Source organism: Balaenoptera borealis (assembly GCF_965194805.1).
Source record: "Balaenoptera borealis genome assembly, chromosome: 15".
In the NCBI taxonomy this organism is placed as follows: Eukaryota; Metazoa; Chordata; class Mammalia; order Artiodactyla; family Balaenopteridae; genus Balaenoptera; species Balaenoptera borealis.
Window position 1 is genome coordinate 12,513,826 of NC_138871.1, and position 22,743 is coordinate 12,536,568.

At 48.7% G+C, this 22,743-nt stretch overlaps 1 long non-coding RNA gene across 1 annotated transcript; it reads left to right on the forward strand.

The window, feature by feature from the left end:
• Positions 1-7,110: 7,110 nt before the first annotated feature.
• LOC309612331 lies at positions 7,111-12,437 on the forward strand. The gene is made up of 2 exons (XR_014235097.1): positions 7,111-8,432; positions 12,231-12,437. It is a non-coding gene; the product is annotated as an uncharacterized lncRNA (long non-coding RNA).
• Positions 12,438-22,743: the final 10,306 nt, after the last annotated feature.

The following is a 22,743-nucleotide window of genomic DNA, read 5'->3' on the forward strand; positions in this document are numbered from 1 at the left end:
TAATGGTATTTCTCTTCTATTATGTTGTGATGTTTAGGTCAGACAGAGCGCTTGGAGCACAATGAATGCTCAGAAATGGTTAGTAACTGAAAATAAAACTAGTCACAGGGACTTCCCTGGCAGTTCAGTGGTTAAGACTCTGCGCTTCCACTGCAGGGGGCGCAGATCCCATCCCTGGTCGAGGAACTAAGATCCCTCATGCTGAGTGGTACAGCCAAAAACCAAAAACCTAGTCACAATACAGGTGATAGAGAGTGTTGTTCACGGACCTTGGGGTGGTGTCACTGTCACCATACCCAGGACACCAGGAGACACCGAAAGATTCCAAAGGACAGTGGGGCGAGGGCACTGGGGAGAAGAATTGAACTTGCCGGTTCCTGGGACAATCAGAGCACAGGGTCCCCAGGCACTTGTGAGCTGCTTCAGCCTTTTCCACCCCCATCTGTGGGTGTGCAGTTACTCCAGGGTCCCTGAGACTGCCCACATGGACCAGACCAGCTCTGCTCCCTGAAGGGGCTGCCGAGTTATTTAGCCTGAGAACTGTCCTCCCAGACACTGTTCCCTTGGCTCCGAGGGTGGCGTCCAGAACATAAGACATCGTTCCTGGAGGGGCAGGCAGGGGCCTCAGCTTCCCAGTGGGGGATGTCTGAGCTAACTGCCACTTTTCTGATTCATTGAGAAGCCGGAATCTTCTCTAGTTTTCTTTATTTATTTTACGTTTAGCTTATACACATAATAAATCATAAATAAACAATAATGATAAATGTCTCCCTTCTTCCAACACTTAGCCCGAGGTAACCCTGTTATCTATTCAATATTTGTTCTTCCAGACCTTTTCTATTCATACCTTATGTCCGTAACTATAGAAATAATGGCCTCTGTTTTGGGGGAGTGTGTGTTTTAAGATGTGTAGTAGCATCCTGGAAGTAAGTTGTGCTCTGCAAGTTGCTTATATTCACTCAGCAATGTCTGGAACATCTTTGCATTTCAAGACATATAGCTCTACCTTGTCCTTTTGAACTTCTCCATCAGAACCCAAAATGTGAATGCGATAGAGTCCAAGCAACTATCCTCCTTTTGATGGATATTTATCTCTCATCTGTTTTGTTATATCAAAACTGTTCCGCAATGAACTCTTTGTGCACATACGTGGATATTTTCCTGGAGAAATTGAAAATGAGAAATGGGATTGTGGGAACACTGGGTGGGCACCTTTAAAATAGGGATGAACTAATTGGCTTCCCTCAAACCTAGTCTGGCTTCTCTTTTCATGACTCTTGAACGTCCCTTTCAAGAGGGAAGGTAAGCAGGATGGGCAGAGTAAGAAGGTGCCTGTGAGGTTTCCTGATCCAGGGTCATTGCCATCCTCCAGGCAGTGACCACAGTGTACAGAAGCTCTGGGTGGGCGTCCTGACTGGGGAATGTTCTTCATCCCGAGAGCATTCTGGACTGCCTCAGTCTAATAAGGGAATAAAGAGAGGGTGGGTTTTAGCCCCCTGGGATCCCAAGGCTACCTTCACAGGTCAAATTGGGTGACTGAGTTTAGTGTTATAGTCTCTCCTTCAAGATTCAAGAGAGAGCTGGACTCCCATGGTTGGGACTCGGCCTCTCCATTCCGGAGCCTGAGGAGTTGTGAGAGACTTGAGTTTATGATACAGTCCTGCTCTGAGCTGTGTGATGTTGGGAAAGTCACTCACCCACTCTGATTCTCAGGTTCCCATACTTGGTAAAAATGCATATAATATTCACATCCTATCAGCAGGCTTGTATGAAAGTGATTTGTAAACTGTTAAGAAATGTGAGGGATGATGAATTTGAAGCAATTATGATGCTGAATATAATACCATTGTACAAATATTTATTGAACATCTATTAAGTGCTGAGCACAATACCAGGGCCTGGGAACACAGTGGTGACCAAAACAAGAATCATGTCTTCAGGGAACAAATAGGTTCTGCAGGGAGGTGTGCCCCCTGCTGTGATGGGGTTGGAGTGGAGAGCTGGAGGCATGGGCAGCCCAGAATCTGGAGGACACCTCACAGAATCTTGGCTGTTCAGAAGGGACCTCTAGCAGAGCCCTGAAGGAAGAGGCAGAACCAACCAGGCAAACAGAGGAAAGGGAGGAAGTAGAATTTTTCTGCTGACATGAGCAGAAAAAAAGATAACACATGTGAAGGTCTGGAGGCTGGGGGTGAGAGGGGAGATGGGGCAGGCACAGCTAGGGAACCGAATTCACTGTAGTGAGAAGCAAAGTGGAATTGTAAGGGGTGTGTGTGTGCACACAGGTATGGTGAGGGCTGAGAGATGGGACTGGGAAGTGTGCATGGTTGGATCACAAGAGTCCTTAGGCATGTTAAGGACTGCGGGACTTTATCCTAAAAAGCAAAGGGGCGTGTCTAAAGGGATTTTAGCGGGGGCGGGGTGGGGGCGGGGAGGAGCGGCCAGACTCGTGTTTTGGAAAGCTCTTCCTGGTGCAGGGTGAGAATGGGTTGAAGGAGGCCAGGCTGCAGGCTCGGCCAGGCTGTGATACGATAATTCCCTGCGGGCTAATGGGAGCAGTCAGGGTGGAGAGAAGCTATGATGGGGATGGCGTGGTGGAAATATTGTCATGGTTACCTGTTGACTCTCCGTTTCATATTTGGTCTGGTGGTGATAAGCTGCAGCCCCGTGAAGACCAGATTGAATATAAGTGCTAGCCCTATCCTATCTTCCTATGTTTTCTGGAGGGCTCAGACCTTGGGTCCCCCGAAGTGCAGGCAGATCTGGCTCTTCTGTTCTTGAAACCTCCCAATGGCCAAGGGGACGTTTCTGTCTGATGACAGATCAGACACGAGAGAATGGAGATGTTGGTCCAGGACCCAGGCTGTCATTGATGGGCTGGGGAGGAGGCATGCACGTAATGTTGCCCAGGATTTTGGATTTCAAATCCCACTCTGATCTGGACACAGGTAGCACCCCTGTGGCTGAGTGACAAAGAAACAGTGACCACGACAAAGGAGGGGGTGGAAAGTTACACGAGGGGTATCTGCCTCTATGTAGGACAGTAACAAAAGAGGATTGGCTGAGAATCAGGAGCTTAGGGTCCCAGACTTGGGACCAAGGCTGTGGGACTTTGGGGAGGTCACTCGGTTTATCTGGGCCTTGGTGTCCCCAACTCTATAAAGAAGGACTAAGTGGGAGGTGGAAAGTGCACTGGCTTTCAAGTACCAGTGCAGAGGAGTATCTCCTGGAGATGTGTCCTGAGTGAAAAACACTCAATATCTCTATACCATGTTTTCTCATTTTCAATACAAAGTGCTTAAGGACATCTTCCTTGCTAATCTCATCGACTGGCTCTTATGAGCCAGTGTACGTGGAAGCACTTTGAAACCCTAGACGTTGTAATAATAGTACAGACTAATACAACTCTTTTTTTTTTTTGAACCCAGCCTAAACCCAGATTGGGGCTCAAACCCACAGAGCCGGGACTCAAAGCCGGCCAAAACCCTGACTGGGACTTGAACCCGGCTCAAACCCATAGTCTTCCAACTGAGATCACACACCTGGTCTCAGGACTTAATGAAGCTCAGGTTCTGATGTCTCATCGCAGAAAGAATTCAGTGAGAGACAAAGTGATGGGTAAGAAGTGGATTTATTTAGAGAGAAACACACTGCACCGACAGAGTGTGGGCCATCTCAGAAGGTGAGGAAGGCCTGATACAACTCTTTGCAGTGAATAAATGCTACTTTATCCATTATCTCATTTGGTATCTACGTATTGCTATGTGTATCTACTGTATAACACTATGTATAATACATATTACATGGTATCTATTGCTATATATAATATATATTGCTACATATTATATACATATATATGTACGAGATTCTAATATATTCCAGTTCACATTCAGTGGCTCGCCAGCTTCCCCAGAGAAAATGACAAAATTCCTGACTGTCCTCTAAAGCCCTACTCTGTTGGCACCTGCCACCCCATCACTTCCCTCATATGTCTCCTTCTCCTCCCCTCTTTTATTCTGCTGCAGCCACACTGAACTCTTTGCTTGCTTCACCTACGCCAGGCTAGCTCTCACTCTGGACTTTTCCGTTGCTGTTCCTTCCCCGGTGAGCCTGGGGCTTGCCGCCTCACCTCCAAGTCTTGGCTCAAATCACCTTCTCAGTGAACCTTTGTCCAGTCCCCCTACGGCAACCCTCTCCCCCGACTCGTTCTCCTTGTTACTCTGCTTTATTTCTCTCCACCATCTGACATAGTATGTATGTCACTTATTCATTTGTTTATCGCCTGTCTTCCCCCAGGAGCAGGTAACAGGCATGAAGCCGGGGGTGTTCCCATCCATTTTTCTCGCTTCAGTGTCCTCTGTACCTAGAACAGTGCCTGGTACACAGGGGGAACTCAGTAAACATTTGTGTCAGTACGCGTATTTGATGGGGCATATGTGAGCGGCAGGGATAACACAATGACCTCATTGTGACAGCGCGCTGCTGGGCACTGAACACACAGCGGCGAACAGGACAAACTCTGGACAAAAGTCTCAGCCGTGCATGCCCCTCATTGGCTCCTGGCCATTAGTGGTGGAAGCAGAAACTCAGTAGCCCTTAACGTTTTCCGTGGGGATGTTGCCTGCCTCTCTCTTCTTTGTTCCGGGCAGCTATAGATCCTCTGAGTAGAATCTGGGTGGGAGTTGGGCTCAGGTCCTGGCCAGGGTCAGTGGGAGGTGTACAGGGAGTGACCTCCCTGCACCCCCATCCCAGGGGCAGTGAGAGTCAGCCAGACCCCCTTCCTCCTCTTTGGCATTCAGTTCCTCCATCGAGGGCTCCAGATCTCTGGGCAAGGTCACAGTACCTCCTGCCCAGGGGACATGTGACCATGTGAGCACTGCTGGGTTGGAACAAGCCACACTATCAGGTTATTGTGCTAAACATGCAGGTCCCCTTGCCAAGCCACCACACCCCATTCCACCACTGCCAGAACCTTTTGGGGGCCCTAGTTTACAGGGGCCTGAACTGGGGTGGGTGTTGTCCCAATGGTCCTAGGGAAGGAGGGGTCTTTTCTATGAGACCCACTTACTCCGGCTTCCTCTGAGATCCGGGGAGAAGGAAGCAACAAGCCCACCTTGGCTTCAGGCCCCACAAGGAGTGGCAGACATCGACAAGACCATGACTGTTTGACTCTTGGGGACACTTTGGCATTAACCATTGTCCTGCAGCATTTGCTTTGGGGAGCAAAGACTGTTGATCACTAACTTTGATTTTTTAGGAAATCCAGAGGTGTTCCTCCTGTTGTGACTGTGTCCAGGAATTCCCAAGAAGTCCCCTCCTGGAGAAAGATCTTCCTTCACAGAACTGATCCTCAGCAGGCCACACAAGGATTTGGGGCTACCGAAATCTGGGTGAAGCCTGCTAAGCTCAGATAGAGCTTGGAGGGGTGGGTTTCTGGGGAGTTAGACTGAGCTGTCAGGGGGGACAGTCCATGTTTCCTACTTTCAAGCTGAGTGGCCTTGGGCATGCTCCTTAACCTCTCTGAGCCTTAGTTTCCTCATCTGTGAAATGGGGATGATAACACCTATCATACATGATTGCAGATGATCTTGAAACGAGGTCTGTAAAATACTGGCCTGCACAACAAGACTGCGTTTGTTACCGTCCTTCTAGGAGTGAACGGTCCTACAGGGCTTTGGACCGCGGTGACACTCAGGTAAAACTCACTGTCAGGTTTTATTTCACAGGCATTTAGTGACTGTAAGGGATCCCAACCTGCTTAGGCCATTTATGTTTTTCACTAGAAGTGATTCTGAGGGAGAGGGCATAATGAGGTAGCATTCAGCTTGGTGGCCGCAGCAACCTCAGTTTTAACAGGGGGTGAAGAAGGAATATTGCTTTGCTTAGTGCACTTCAAGATGCTCGAGGGCCTGGTATGTAGTGAGTGCAAAAAAAGAGGTGAATCTGAATCAAGGAGCTTGAAGTCATCCAGGCCACCTTGGGCTCCAGGTACTCATGATGGGTTTAGAGATCCCGGTTCGGCTTTGTTCTAATCCTCCGCACAAAGAGGATCTAATCCTCCCTTTCCACAAAGAGGGAGGGAGAGACAGTGACAAGCATTTACCCTTCTCCATCTTACTTTTGCAGGAAAGACGTTGGTCCAGAGGCTTGGACCCAGGTACCCGAGATACCCTGGCCCATAACCCTTGCTCTTAGGGCCCAGTAGGTGATTTCTGCATCCCATGTTTTGGCTCTCCAGAATCATCTTCCAGGGGAACACATACTCCCCTGCCATGTGAAGGGAGGTCTGGGCACGGGACGAAGAGCATTGTAATTTTTGAGCTCCTACTCTGGGAACACAAACTATGTGTCAGGTGCTATGCAAGGTACTGTGTGTATGCCATTTCCACTGTTCCCGGTTGCCCTCACCCCTAAAGAAAAGGACCTGAGACCTTGAACTTTGGAGTTGGTTAGTCTTGGAGGCTCTGCTCTGCCACCAACTGTAGGGTTTACACATGTGATTTAGCCCTCTGGGGGTCTCAGTGGCTGAGATGGGGATAATTAGAACACCTACATGGGTGTGTGAGGATTAAATGAGATAAGAAAAGCATTTGGCCCAGGGTTTAAAAGCAAATTTTAAGGATGATGATGATGAAGATGCTGAAATAGTGTGGGCTCTAAAAGGCTCCCCTAGATGCTACTCTTGACCTCATGGCTACTTGGGATTTCCAGCTGGCAGCAGAATGGCCCTGACACTGGCAGTCCTGGGGGCCTGACTCTATTTCTTTTTTTTTTTTTAAAGCATTATTATTATTATTATTTTTTTAAATTTATTTATTTATTTATTTATTTATGGCTGTGTTGGGTCTTCGTTTCTGTGCGAGGGCTTTTCCCAGTTGCGGCAAGTGGAGGCCACTCTTCATCGCGGTGCGCGGGCCTTTCACTCTTGCGGCCTCTCTTGTTGCGGAGCACAGGCTCCAGACGCGCAGGCTCAGTAGTTGTGGCTCACGGGCCTAGTTGCTCCGCGGCATGTGGGATCTTCCCAGACCAGGGCTCGAACCCGTGTCCCCTGCATTGGCAGGCAGACTCTCAACCACTGCGCCACCAGGGAAGCCCCCTGACTCTATTTCTCACTTGCTTGGTCACCTGGGGCCAATTATTTCCTCCAGACAATTTTGACTGGGGTCTGAAAGTTTGGTCCTAGGGTGCTGGGCCAGCGGCACGAAGTCAGAACCATTGCAAAGGACAGAAAACCCCTCTCCTTCTCCAGGCGCCCAGGCCTTGCCCCTAAGGCGGCAAGGTGACGCCGCCCGTGCTTCGGTTTGGAGAGGAGAGATAACGAGAGGAGGGGCCGCGAGCAAAGGGCGAGCCCCTCGTGGGCCCGTCTCCCTCGTCCCCCAGCAGCGCGGCAGACTTGCTCTCTTCCCACCGGCTGGGTCTCCAGGTGCCTTCCTTTTAATTAAAGGTACTTAGCCTTCCGCTACACTGGCCTTCATTTGCATGCGATCCTTCCCTTTATGCAGCCTCAGTATCACAATGAGCCAGGAGGTTAACGGAACATCATCGCGCGGTGCCCTGGAAGGCGGGACAGAGCCGGCTGCGCCCCGGTTCCCTGAGCGTTGCTCCCCGGGACTCCACACGGCGGGCGGGGAGCTGCCAGCTTTCCAGCCCCTTGGCCGCCGCGCCTGGCTCGGCCCCGGGCCAACGGAAGCAGAGGGGCTGCAACTTACTAAGCCTGCGCGGGCGTGGCCCCAGCTTCCCTCTTCAAAGGGCCTTTATAGACCGAATCTGTCTTGGTCCCTGAAGCCAAGGCGAGTCCTCGAAGTCTCTGCAGCCTCAGGGCTGGTGCTTGGTGCGTGCGTATTGGATCCACGAGGAAGGCAGGTGTTTTCCAATCACCCATGTTTGCCGGCCCCTGGACTCAGTTCCCGTGGTATTTCGGGACAAATCACAGCTCCTATCCCGAAGGAACTGATTGCTGATCAGGAGAATTGTATTGGAGATTATACAAAGAACCGTGATGTCGGGCAGAGGGTGGGTAAAACTTCAGGAAGGCTTCACCTGAAGGACACTGGAGTTCAGAGGGAAGCAGGACGTGAACTGCCAGTCAATGCCAGACACTTACCGATTAGTATTCAAAAGAAGATTCTGATGCTTCAAAGCATCAAGGAAATTCACCACGGTCACGTAGATGGCTTAAACTCAGGCCCATCTTTTCTCAGGAAGAGAGGAAGCTCCACCTTGGAAAGACCAGACTCCTTCCGTTTCAGGTACGTACGCTCTAGTGAGAAGATAAGACACAGACCTGGGAGACTCTCGATCAAGGTCTTTTCTTCTGTCCCTACACTTGCCTCCATCTCGTGGATCTGGCTTCCTCAAGACCTGACGTTTTCTCCATAATCTCCCACCAGCCCGCTCAGTGCCCCACTCACCTGAGTCTCCTCCATCACCAGGTCTGTACCCTGCTTCTCCCTCTGGATGCCCTAATGTCTCAAGGCCAGGGAAACAAGAGCAAGGTCCACCCTCCTCTATGTGGCTGGCCCTGTCCCTAAAGATAAGGAAGAGGAGATGCAGAGCAGGCTTCTTTATCTCTGCTAAGTTGTTATCCCTTTTCCCAGATTGACTCTGATGATTTACCTCCCAGCTTCTGTGAACCAGCTCTTCCTTTTCTACAAATCCCTTTTCTTTTCCTTAGACTAGGAGACAGACACCATGGCGTGGGATACTGGGGGTTGCTGTGATTTCTTCCATGTAGTGTCTGATACAGAGAAGACAACAAATAGTGAATGAATGAATGGGCTCAGAATTAGACTCAGTCTTCCATGTTAAAGACAGAGGAGAGGGCTTCCCTGGTGGCGCAGTGGTTGAGAATCTGCCTGCCAATGCAGGGGACACGGGTTCGAGCCCTGGTCTGGGAAGATCCCACATGCTGCGGAGCAACTGGGCCCGTGAGCCACAATTATTGAGCCTGTGCGTCTGGAGCCTGTGCTCCACACCAAGAGAGGCCGTGATAGTGAGAGGCCCGCGCACCGCGATGAAGAGTGGCCCCCGTTTGCCACAACTAGAGAAAGCCCTTGCACAGAAACGAAGACCCAACACAGCCATAAATAAATAAATTTTAAAAAAAGACAGAGGAGAAAAGAGACATAGACCGGAATGTGGAAGGGTTCAGAACCTCTTACTCACTGGCTCGTGTCCCAATAATCTTCCCGAGTGTAAACCCAGGGGCTGTCATGACATCAGCCCCTCCTGCAATGCTCCAGAGGATATCAGGCAACATTCCCACTCAATTTATCATGTGAAGCTTCTGGAACTGGGAGCCCAGGGGATTCCTTTGCCTTCTGGAGCCAGCCCAGACAGACAGACGGTCAGTCAACACCATTCTAGGCCCAGGAAAGGGCGGGGTAAGCTCAGGATTTCCTTTAGAGGTTTGTTTTCAGTGCAAAAATGTTAGTACCTCATTCCTCTTCTCTACCAGATGGTGAAGCACATGGAAGATAAAAGTCTTTCATTAGCATTTTCCCAGCCATGCACCTCGGAATGGGGTGAGTGCCCCCCGTTCTCCATCTCCCTTGCCATGTGTGCCTTGCTGAATCGGGGGAGGTGGGGAGGCTGCCATGAATGATGGCAGCAACCAACACCCACAGGGCACTTTCCAGCAGCATAATCTCATATCACCCTCATAAACAATTGATGAGGTGAGCGTTGATCTGTTTCACAGGTGAGCAAAGTAAGGCTCTAATGGGCTTACATACCCAAGTCCCCTAACTATGAGTGTTGGGGCCAGGATATGTACCCAGACCCTCTGATTCCAGAGACCAGGGGTCAGTGACCAGGAAGACTATCTGAAAGACAAGTGGCTGGGCAAGACCCTTGAATCTCCAGGCTTTGGCCTCTGGACCAAGAACACTTGAAAGAACAGCTTGTTTGAAATGACCCTCAATAGGTGTCTCCTCTAATGAAGACACTGTGACTCTAGAGGTGCTTGTCTTGAGAAGAGTATGACAATATCAATCCAAAGGCCCATCAGACTTGTTAGCAAACCCTGGGCTATTCGATTAGCTTACTGTCACCCAAAAAGCGGAAAGCATGGCCCTCAAGGGTTAGATCTTTAGGGCAGGTACAATTTGCAGCAGAGGCAGGGTTGACAGAAAGATTATAGTCTCAGGTGGCATTCGTAATAATAGCACCTCCAAGATAAAAGTGCTGATATTCTCTCCGCATTCCTTTTGAGTCCCACCATACCTGGGTTGTGGGCTCAGTTCTAATGACCTTCAAAGGAGGAGGATGAGAAACAGAAACAGAGGGGACCAGGGGAGCATAAAGGGACTCTAAACCATACCTACTGAGGATGAATTAAAAGGATAGAGGATATTTTATCCAAGAAGAGAAGACCGAGGGTGAAATGGAAGGTGTAGCAAGGAGCTAAGCCCCGCCCCCACTCTGCCCATCAACAACCATGTGAAGGAAACATCTTGGATGTGGATCTTCCAGACCAAGTCCAACCTTTAGATGACCGCAGTCCTGCTTGACAGCTTGGCCATAACCTCTGAGAAACCCTGAGCCTGAGCCACCCAGCTGCAGAGTCCCTGGATTCCTGACCCTCAGCAGCTGTGTGAGATAATAAATGTTTGCTGCTCTAAGCTGCTAAGTTTGTGGTACTTTGTTACACAGTTCTAGATAACTAAGACTATACTCATTCTTCTATCTGCTCTGAGAAATTCTATTCTTCGCCATAAGAGTGTTTTGTCAGCAGACGGCTCAGAGAATATTTTCACTGCTAGAGCAAAAAAATAGAATTTCTTCTTCTTTCTTTCTTTGTCCTCAATTGACTTCATTGAGCTTTAAACCTGCCTCTAGCCCTGATGTGGAGATTTGGTGAATTAACACATCAATTCCTTCTTGGCATTTTAAATGTAACTGTGGTCAAATTCCCCATGGGAATCTGTCCTCCCATAAGCTAGTCTGGAGATATCAGGGATGCACCTCTGAGTCCAGTAGTTGCTTTATTCTGCGTTGGCTGGACCTTCTGGATGAGACAAGGAGTCATCCTGGGGGAGAGATCACATGGCCTTTCCTAGAGAGAAGTTGGAACAAATGACAGCAATGGGGGTGGCAGGCAGTGGTTGAGGTTGGTAAGACTCACCTTTCAGAGTCAAGGAAAAAGAGAGAGAAGGTCCATCAGGTATAGAGTCTCAATCCCTGCACTTCGTATCTGTGTGTGGCTGTTCATCTTTCAAAGAATTAGAGGCCAGGACCAGCGCTGGACAAATGTCACAAGTTTTGTTAATTTCTTTCTCCTTAGTTCTGATTTCCTCTTACAGGAAAGGGAGCTACAGAGCGGGGAACACAGTGTGGGTTGCGGGAGAGGCAGGGACAGCAAACATGCCGAGTCTCTGAGGACTAAGGCAAAGGAAGAAAAAAGTCCAGGAGAAGCTGGTCTGGGTCTGTGAAGGAGATCTGGGCACTTCAAGTGTCCTTCTGGGATTCCCAGACTGTCCTCTGCTGTTTCTTCCCATTGGCTAGACTCTACCTGTAATTCAGATAGATGCCACCAGGTGGAGAAGTGTCTGGATTACAACCTCTTGACTCGCAGGATTTCCCACCGCCATGGGTAACTAAGAAGATAGAGAGTTGGACTATCAGGTTCAAAACTGTCCACAAAAAAAGCACAAAATGCTCATTACTGAGGAAAGACTCCTCCACTAACAAGCACTGTAAATTTATGAAATTACTTATCACTAATTCTCTCCAGGACTTTGTTACCTTATCTTTAAAGTGAAAGAGGCAAGCAAAGTGATTTCTAATGTCCAGCTCTGAAATCCTAGGATTCCAGGGACTTCCCTGGTGGCACAGTGGATACGATTCCACTCTCCCAATTCAGGGGGCCCAGGTTCGATCCCTGGTCAGGGAACTAGATCCCACATGCATGCGGCAACTAAGGAGCCTGCCTGCCGCAACTAAGAGCCGGTGCAAACAAAATAAATAAATAAATATTAAAAAGAAAATAAATTCTAGGATTCCATAATATAACACTTGTAATAAGGTTTATCTTAGTTATCATTGATTTCTCCTACTTCCTTAAGGCTGAGGGATCTCAGCTGTATTCCCCACCCCTTCCTTTCCCATGTTTACTTGAGCTATGTCTCATCAATAACCATTCAATGTCAATTTCCTCACCTTTTCTCAATAAAATAAAATAAGTTTGTGTATTTCCATTCATCCATTCTCCCCTTTTTCTTGGTGTACAGGCGGGCCTTGGAGATACTGCACGTTTAGTTCCAGACCACCACAATAATGTGAATATCACAAAAACTGAGTCATACAATTTTTTTGGTTTCCCAGTGCATGTAAAAGTTTATGTTTATATTCTACTGTAGTCTATTAAGTGTGCAATAGCATTATGTCTTAAAAAATGTACACAACTTGATTTAAAAATACTTTGTTGCTAACCATCATCTGAGCCTTCAGTGTGTCATTTTTGCAGTAGTAACTTAAAAGATCACTGATCACTCATCACCAAAACAAATATAATGATAATGAAAAAGTTTGAAGTATTGTGGGAATTACTAAAATGTGACATGAGTACATGAAGTGAGCAAATACTGTTGGGAAAATGGTGCCAGTAGACTTACTTGATGCAGGGTTGCCATGATAATTTGCTAAAAACACAGTATCTGTGAAATGCAATAAGGTATGCCTATATCAGACACAAATTTTGTGTGCTTTCTTGTATTCCTCCTTTCTCTCTCTTGTTTGGTGCCCATTCCACTCTGAGTCATCCCTGCACTTACGGACTTGATCACACCATGAGATTTGGTGTTTTGGCGGACAAAGACTGAATGAGGCGATCCAGAAGTTCAGGGGCATTTGCTCACTGTTGGATAAATCTTGATTGGTGGGAAATGAGAGACTGGAAGGGGGTCAGATAAATTCCTCTCCTCCTTTCAGTGGATACTTCAAGGTTTGATTTCTCTTTGTAACTCTTACGGAGAAGCTCAGCACGTTAAGCAAACATGCCTCATGGGTGCCCCACTGTGTGTCTTCACAGCTTGTTGTGAAGTTGCACAATAATGCATTTCATCAAGTGCTTCACATCTTCCCTTCCCTTCCTTCTCATTTTTCCTAACCCTCACTGTCCTGGGCTTGTACATTTCTCCTATATAAAGTGTGAGCACTTCAATCCTTGCCTCAGGCTCTGCTTTCCATAGAATTGAGGCTAAGACAGTTGGCCTCAGAGGACAAAGTGCCTCCCTCCCACTTTTTAAGGCCAATTCTGTCGCTTGGGTTTTTGATTCAATCTCTTTCTGCCTCCTCTACACTTCATTAACTATTCTTCCTTTTTTTTTTTTGGAGATATAATAGTTACACTAATTCTTTCATTGTTTTGATTTTCCAACTTCTCCCTCTCTATGGACTGTGAACACACTCAAGGATTTCCATGAAAAATGAGCATTCCCTTTACTAAAAGTGCTCAATTCCATCCCGTCATGAACAAATTCTTATAGTTATACTCACTGCCTGTATTTGTTTTCTAAGGCTGCCATACAAAGTGCCACAAATTGAGTGGCTTAAGGCAACAGAAATCTACTTTCTCATGGTTCTGGAGGCCAGAAGTCTGAAATCCAGGTATTGGCAGGGCCATGCTTCCTCTGAAACTTCTAGAGGAGGATTCTTCTTTGCCTCTTTCAGCTTCGGGTCACTCAGGCAATCCTTGGCTTATGGTGGCATAACTCCAATCTCTGCCTTTATCCACATGGCTGCCTGCCCTCTGTGTGTCCGGGTCTTCACATGACATTCTCCTCTCTCTTATAAGAGCACCAGTCATATTGTATTAAAGGCCCATCTAACCCTAACCCTAACCCTAACCCTAATCCTAACCCTAACCCTAACCCTAAACCTTAACCCTAACCTTAACCTCATCTTAACTTGATTACATCTGCAAAGACCCTATTTCCAAATAAGGTCACATTCACAGGTACCAAGGGTTAGGACTTCAACATATCTTTTGTGGGGACACAAATGTTCTCTCTGCCAACTCATTCCTTGGCTTTTTGTAGTTAGGTTTCTTTCCATACCTTGTTACTCACATGGTTCCCCTGAAGGTCATCAATGTCAAATTCAATGGCATTTCTCAGTCCCTATCCTTGTGACTGCCCTGCAGTATTTGTCATGGTTACCTTTTCTCTCCTTCCTGAATCCCTCTGCTGAGCTGACATCCGGGTACTGTGCCCACCTGCGGCTCCTTCTGTCTTCCCTACTGTTGCAGGTATACCATCTTCTATGTCTTTTCCTTCTCTCCCCATCTCCAATTCAAAGTGCATTTTAATGCTGGGGCCTTGGTCGTATTCTCTTCTTTCAACTCACTCTCTCCTCTGGCCTACTCCCAACCTTCATGCTTCAGTGCCCTCTTCGAAGTAGATAACAAATATGTCTCTCTGGCCCGACTGTCTCTCGAGCTCAGGGCAAGCATTGCTGTTTGGAAATCACTGAAGAGCCTCAAAGGTAATAAATCCCAAGCACAGCACATTCTCTTTACATACACACAATCACACACACATCACACACACAATCACACACATCACACACATCCCCTGATCAAAGAAACACCTGTTTCTCTTCTTGGCTTCCCTATTGCGGGTAATAACACCACCACCCTCTTGGTCTTTATTTTCCATACATTCATGTCAGTTTCTGTGAACTTGTTCTGAGGTTTCCAGAAATACTATGGCACTTTGAATGTGGACAGGCTCCCACAAGAGTGGGTGTGACCCATCCAGTGACATGTGCCTTATTGCCATTATTGTGATCCCAGCTTTAGACTCAGGCTATCGAGGCCTGAGAAAGTCTGGTCTACACTTGATTCTGTAGGCTGAGACTCTCACAGCAGCAATAGCAAGAGCATGTGTAGCAGACAACCTAGGCATATAGATAACTCTAGGCCTGGTTTCAGATGCAATGAGGCCCAAGGGTACCCTCTCTCTCATATGCTGTTTGTTTGGGGATATATGATTTCCACACTAATTCTGCAATTTTTTCAGAATCTCTGGTAGAGAACCTCACACACTGCTAGCTTCCTATAAATGTGGTTGAACGATGGAATTTGCCTGCGTGCTTATCTCAGCCATAAAAGTCAATACACTCGCACTCAAGGATCTGTAAATAAGCAGCTGATGCTACTTCTCGGCAGCTCAGCTCCCCAGAATCTTCATTCCAGGCACAGCCAGAGAGCATAATAATGGTGATGCTTAAGATTCAGGGCTGGAGAAGACTGGAGAGATGACCCTTCACTTCATCGACAAGGAGGCAGGCATTCTGAGACATTCAGGGACTTCCCTGGGGCCCAGTGTGTGGTCCCTTTACATGCTGCCTGCTTTTATTTACTTTCTTTTTAGAAAGGATAGCATTGGCCTCTGATGACCATCCCTGGGATGGGCAGAGAGGGCCTCAAATGAGCTCACCTGCCTGAAGTGTGTTGGGGGGGGTGGTGAGGTGCTGTCTCACACTGCACCATGGAAATACTGCCTGGCAGCAAAACATCTCGGGATAACTTTAGGGATATTGTTCTGGGGTGGATGCTTGGGGTCTGGAGGGCTCAGTAGAGGGAGGAGGGAAGAGAAGGAGTGTTCAGGGGTTGTCATGTGTTGGGAAATAGAAACCTTTGAGTATGTCCTGGTTCATATGGAGCCCAAGTATATGTTCTGTTCTCAAGGACTCTGCTGGGACCTTATGGCTTCTTTCAATAAAGGAAGCCTCACCCAATAGCTGAAAATTTGGTCAGTCACATATTCAGCACTTCTTTGTTGGCGGCCTATTGCTGTGCCTTTTCTTGATATAGCAGTTCATACACAACAAGACAGACCAGGAGTGCAGGTTTTGCTTTATCTGATGTAATATAATTTATTTTATGAGAGCGAGAGAGAGAGAGTATGGGATGGGTGCCTAGACGTGACCTGATGTCAGGCTCTGCACAGGAAGCTGACAGCTCCAGGAGATCCTGTGTGGTCTGGGAAGGTCTTTGGAATCTGGGAGCCAGTGAACAGCCTCGGGCAGAGGTGGAGTCCAGGCAAGGAGGAGGCAGGCTGCAGGCATCACAGAGGAGCAGGGACCACATGTCGCCAACATTCAGGTCCCCCGTTCCATGAAGCCTTCTTGGTCTCAGTGATCTTGTTCTCTGACACTTGGTACTCACTGCATATGGCCTCATTGGACCACTGTCACCTAGGCTGGGGCGTCAGAGGGACTTTCAGGATACAAGGGAGGAAATGGAGGGTTAGCCAGATGGAATCATCTACACAAAGTCCCACACGTGGATGCAGCAGAGCCAGGATAATACACACTGAGGCCCCCCGAGTGCACATCTTCCCCTGGGCTGCCTTGCCATCCCCTGCACCTGTCACCTGCCTCCTTCCCATCTAGGCTGGCGGTGCCCGCGGCCGCAGGGACATTTCCTCCAGCTCCGTGCTGGAGATGAGAAAGCAGGGAAGCTGGTTGTAGACCTACTGCACACCAGGTGCCGGCTGAACAGCACCCAATTTGATCCTCCAACGGCCTTACGAGGCCGCCCAGGTTTCTTAACGCTGCAGTTCAGGACCTTGAACTCAGAGTGGTGTCGAGTGTCCTCAAGTCACCCAGTCACTTGCTGGGATGCAGGTCCCAGGCGCCCGGGGCAGGCAAGTGGAGACTGCACGGCCTGCGAGTGATACATGGAGAGCGTCACCTCCTGCCTGACAGGCGGAAGATAAACAGCTTCCCGTTAAATCTCACTTAATGCTGATATTTATAAATGTATTCAGCTTGTGTTTACTGAATCGAGAGAATGCCTAATAACATAATGTGCTTCATCTCACATGTTCCTACTAATGAGAATGCAAGTATTGCTTAATTTTTTTTTTTAACATTTCATTTGCTTTCTATTCCCCCCACTTCTTCCTCTAGTTGTTGGCTTGGATTTTCCTCTGTGGCCAAATTCTGGAAAGTTTGGGCTTCTTGGGTGTTGGTGAGGAGAGGGTCAAAGTGGGCCCGGGGCAGAGGGCAGGGGGATAGTGCCCTGGGCTCTGGAGAGACAAAGAGGATGGTTGGAATGACCACGGGAATATAGGCAACGTTTGTGGGGTTGTGGTGCGGCTGTGTGTGAGTGTACGTATGTGTGAGTGAGTATGTGTGAACGTGTGCATGTATGTATGAGTCTTTGTAAGAAGAGAGGGAGAGACTCCACTTTTACCTTAGTTTGATCTGCTCACTATGGGTTTGTTAAAATGAAGGCCTCCCTCTGGCTGTTTATCCCACTAAGGTCAAGTGTCTGGCTTCTGAGAGGGCAGTTACGGGATACACCTGGCAGCCTTCACCCAGCCAGCAGGAGCTCCAAGAGCAGGGCAGGGAGAGAATGCCAGAGATCAGCAGAGCTCGGGAGGGCATCTGTGGGGAGAGCTGGGTGGTCTCATCTGGGCTTCCTTGGGGAGAGCTGGGTGGTCTCATCTGGGCTTCCTTGGGGTATGCTGGGTGGGAGGGAGAGGGGACGGAAGGGCGAGCTGTCAGCCCTTGGTGGCCTGAGGGGACGGGGGCACCACGCAGAAGTCTGGAATCAGGGTGGGGTGTGCGGGGAGCTGGAGTTTGGGAGGAGGAAGGCCGGAGAGATGCTGACGGGGGGGTGGGGCCGGACCAGGAGGTCTCCATGGAGGGGGCACACACTGAGGGGAAGAAGAGAGGGAGATGAGTCTGATTCAGGGGACCGGAAACGGGATCTGGGCGAGGAAATGGAGAAAGCAGACAGGATGCAGGCCTTCCTGGGGCCTTTCCAGCTGCATGCTGCCCCAAACTGGCTGCACTCTGGTGCCTCCCAGCTCCATGTGCACGCCGCATACTCTTAGATGTTTCTCTGCTGGGCCGGCAGAGCTGGGGTCCGGCTCGGGCGGTAGCAGCTCTGGGAGCAGCTCTCTCTGCCTTACTCTCGTTTGAGAGGCAGGACAAGGCTGTCTTCCCCGGGCCTGGCATCTTAGGAGGGCTCGTGCCTTTTGGCCTTATCCAGGAAGCTGGGGCTGCCATGGGATCTCAGGAAACTGGAGAAGTCTGCGGCGAGGATGGAGGCTCCAGGCGAATGCTAGAGGCCCTCAGGCCTTCTCCCCAGGGCAGGAAGTTCCACTTCTGCCCATCACTGGGTTTGTACCCTACATGGAGTCCTCTTCTTGTCTGGGTACCAGTTTCCCTGTCCAATTAAAGGCAGGTGGTCACCAGCTCTATCTATGGCCTAATTCCCATGGCCACCTGCCCAGGCAGCCCTAAACCATGGTGTCCTTTCCCCTACCGCCCAGAGCAAGGCAGGCAGGTAACGTGGATATCAGATGTCCTGGGGAGCAGACACCTGCTTTAGGAGGGAGTGGGGAAACCCTAGGCCCAGCCTCTGCCACCTCCTCCTGTTTCCGGTCGCCCAGGTTTAGTCCTCGCCCCTTGCAGCCTGTGTCCCCCTCTGTGCTCCCACCTCCAAGGCCCATCAGGATGGCCAGCCATCCCAGCCTCCTCTCTGCTCTGCAGCAGCAGCAGAAACTTCCTCTTGACACCCCCCCCCCATGCCTCCCTCTGGGCTCAGCTCTGTTCGGGGTTCCTTCAGGGGGAGGGGGAGAGGGATGGGGGCTTATCCCTCTCTTTTGTGCTCCCTTTTCCTCCCACTTCCGCTCCCCTCGCTGCTCCGGGTGACCTTTCACCCCTCCCTTGGATGTCCCTCAAAGGCAGCTCCTGTGGTTAATAACTTCGGCTGGCAGCCCCACACAAAGCCGGGGCCGGAAACCATTGTCCTGGGGACAATGGCCGAGCAGCCCAATAATGAGGCGGCCACAGTGTTGTCTGACATCCTACGTTGCCCTGGCAAAGGAGGAGGGACAGTGGGGCTCGCTGTGCCCTCACCTCCTGGAGCTGAATTATTCCCCTCGCACATGGCAGTTCCTCTTCCCGAGGAGGCACCAGGCACCTGTGCCCTCCCATCAGCTGCAAGCCCCTGTGATTGCAAGCTGGGTAGCTGCCCCCTGGAGACACCCTAACATACACCACCACTGCTCTGGCTTATTTTGCTGCCCCCATGTCCTGAGTCAGGGCACCACAGAGTTTAGCAGTTGATTGGTTCTGGCAAATTGATAAGGTTGGGGAGATCTCATCATGTACCTGATGGGAAGCATGACATCTGGCCTGGGTTCAAGACCTCCCTCCTCTCTCCCTAGCTGCATGACCTTGGGGAAGCTGCTTAACTTCTCTGAGTCTCCACTTATTCATCTCTAAAAGCAGGAGTGGAATGGGAGCCAAGGGGAGGGCGCTCAAAAGTTACCTGACAGGTGAGTACCTGCCACTTCCAGGGGCTGCCCCGCCCTTGTCACCCCTGTGGGGGACATGAACTTCTCCAGCTGTGGGAGTGGCCCTGCCTCAGTTACAATTTCACTTCTTTTTTATGCAGCCCCCTGTCTTGCATCCCAAACCAGATTGTAAATCACTCAGGGACATGAAGTGCCACAGGCTTTTCCCCCATCTCTCCCGCTTCTTCCGTCTGCACAGTGTTGGGTACTCAGGGTGGTGTAGGGATCCCACTGAAGCCACAAGAATTGGCGGCTGACACACGCAAGAGGCTCTAGAGTAGTTCTCAGCCCTGCTATCCACTACTATGACATGGAAAGGTTTAAAAAATACTCAGAAATTTTGACCTAATTTGTATGGGCTGGGGCCTCGGGACTGTGTGTGTGTGGTGGGTGTGACAGGTGAGAATATTTTTAAAAACAGGTAAAGAAACACTGATTTGTCGCCTTGGAAAACATGCCACCTCACATTCACGCTTGAGCATAGCCCTTCTCTAGAGGAAGAAGTGGACGATGTCCTGAGACATCCTTGGTATCCTTGAATACAGTGTTCTTTCTTACAGCTTTACTGTAAGTGAAAGATTTAGGTTTAGGGATAGTTTTCTTTTTAATTCAACTTTACTGAGACATAATTTGAATCTAACAAAATATACTTATTCAAAGGGTACAGTGCACGAGTTTAGATAAATATGTACCCATATAGAACCACTGACCCAATCAAGATACAGAATAAGTTGTCATCCCAGAAAGAGCCCTTGTGGACGTGAGACTTCAAGACCTTCCCAGATGATTTTGGGGTGAAGCAGCATTTGAGCACTGTTGCGGGCCTGACACTCATGTTCTGACAGTTTCTGCTTTGGAGTCACAGAGAGGCTGTCCAGGACAGCATTACTCACGCTTCAGCACACACAGCATCACCTGGGGATCTGGTTAAATGATGATTCGGTCCCGAGGGTAGGCCTGGAACTCTGCATTCTTAATAAGCTCGGCCCACCCTTTGAGACACCGGTTCCAGGTGTCTCATTTTGCAGATGAAGCTCAGAGTGTGGATGTGGGTGCCTTGAGAACCCTGGTTTCAAAGCTGCTGGCCTAATGACAATCATGTCCTTTGTCTTCCAATCTCTTTTTTATCTCTACCCAAACGCTGAATCCCAAACAAGAGGCACAGCCATGATAAGGGCTCTCTCCTCTTTCCCTTTGAGTGTTGTCATCCCTTCCAGCCCTGGACCCCCTTGAGTCACTTTCCTGGGAAAAGGCCTCCTACTCTGTCTCTTTCTGAATGATAGACCCACTCCCTATCAACATCTACCTTCCCCATTCTATTCCATGGCTCGATATGCATCAATTCAACGTAACGAGCAAGTGTTTATTAAGCAATATCACTGGGCCAGGCCTGATCATAGCTTTGAGGAGGAAGATGAACAAAAAGCTGTGATTTGGTTAACCCAGAAGGCAATTGATTAACCGCATAGATAGGCTGGGAGAGACCTGAGTGATCGCCCCTTATTTTACAAATAGTGTTTAGGAGAAGTCACCCACCCCTAATCCCAAGTGAGGAGTATATAGCGTAGACCTCACGGAAGAGGAGGGATTTGGGAAGGACTTTGAAAAAAGTATAGAAGAGGCTGTGAGAAGACAAGGCGGGGTGTCCTGGCCGAGGGTAGGAAGGAGACACTGCTGATGAAGACTGAGCCCCATTTTCTAAGAAAATTGGGAAGAGGTCCTGTGGACTTGGCTGCCCAGACAGCTGGCATAACCTCAGGCTGCCAGGGTGGTCATCGCTGCTGGGACATGGAAGTGACACTATGGTTCCCCCCTATTCAGGTTTCTTCTGAGCACTATACATGGGGTTTCCCTTCCAGGAGCTTAACCAGGTTGTGTGCCTGGGGTGGTCTGGGGCTTAGGTCCCATGAGTACTGGGATCTGGGGATGCTTGGACACAAGGAGAGGAGATATTTGGTCTGGAGGTACCTGGGGTCACGTTTAAACATTAGCAAGGCTATCACGTAGAGTTAATTAGTACTGTTGACTTTGGAGAGATGTGGGTTTCACTACACCCTTGGGCAAAACTAGGTTCTAGCACCCCTCCCCTGAGATAGATGGAGCCACATGGGGAGAAAGGGATCTTCAGTCCCTGAATGTGGACAGCTGTCAGACATCTAAGCTTCTCTGCCCACTCCCTGAGCTTCCACCAGGGGAGGCCGATCATCCCGGGGGCCTCATGTCTATCTTTGTGTCTGAGGTGCAGCCTGCACAGCAATTCCCCTGTGGCTACCTGGCTGTGACCAGAGGATCAGGTACCCATTTTCTCCCAGAACAGATCCACACCCAGAATTTAACGGTTATAGGCAGGAACACAGATGACAGTATAGCTTTAAGAAAGAGGAAGACAACAGGGTTCTATCATGTGCATCTGAGGGATCTTTAGGTATCTGAAAAAACAGCTCTGGAGTTTAAATAAGAGGTTGGTGCTGATCCTGAGGAAAAAGAACAAAACTGGAGGCATAACCCTTCCAGACTTCAGACAATACTACAAATCTACAATAATCAAAACAGTGTGGTATTGACACAAAAACAGACATATAGATCAATGGAACAGAATAGGGAGCCCAGAAATAAACCCACACACCTATGGTCAACTAATCTTCAACAAATGAGGCAAGAATATGCAATGCGAAAAGACAGTCTCCTCAGCAAGTGGTGCTGGGAAATAGTGACATTTCCATCAGTATGGATGGACCTAGAGATTATCATACTAAGTGAAGTAAGTCAGACAGAGAAAGACAAATATCATATGATATCGCTTACATGTGGAATCTAAAAAATAGTACAAATGAACTTATTTACAAAACAGAAACAGACTCATAAACATAGGAAACAAACTTATGGTTACTAAAGGGGAAGGTGGGGGAAGGATAAATTAGGAGTATGTGATTAACAGATACACAGTACCGAATATAAAATAGATAAACAACATGGATCTACTGTATAGCACAGGGAATTATATTCAATACCTTGTAATAACCTATAATGAAAAAGAATTTTAAATTGAATATATATATTCTTTTTAATATATATATTTAATATATATAACCTAATATATAAATTTTATGTGTATATATATATAAAAGCAAATCACTTTGTTGTACACCTGAAGCTAACACAATATTGTAAATCCACTACACTTCAATTAAAAAAAAAAGAGGTTGGTGCTGAACATACAGAAACGAGGGTTAAGATAGCAGTGAGGCTTATCTAGGAAGATCGTGAGGGTCCAGATTTCTGTGGATTGAATGTCTTGCAGGGTTTGGGGAGGATCACACGGGAGTGGAATGTGGCCATGACCAGCCCTGGGAGTCAGCGCAGCCTTGCCCCAGCCAGCTGTGTGTCCTTGGTTATACCAAGGATAAGCTTCCTCTTCTGCATG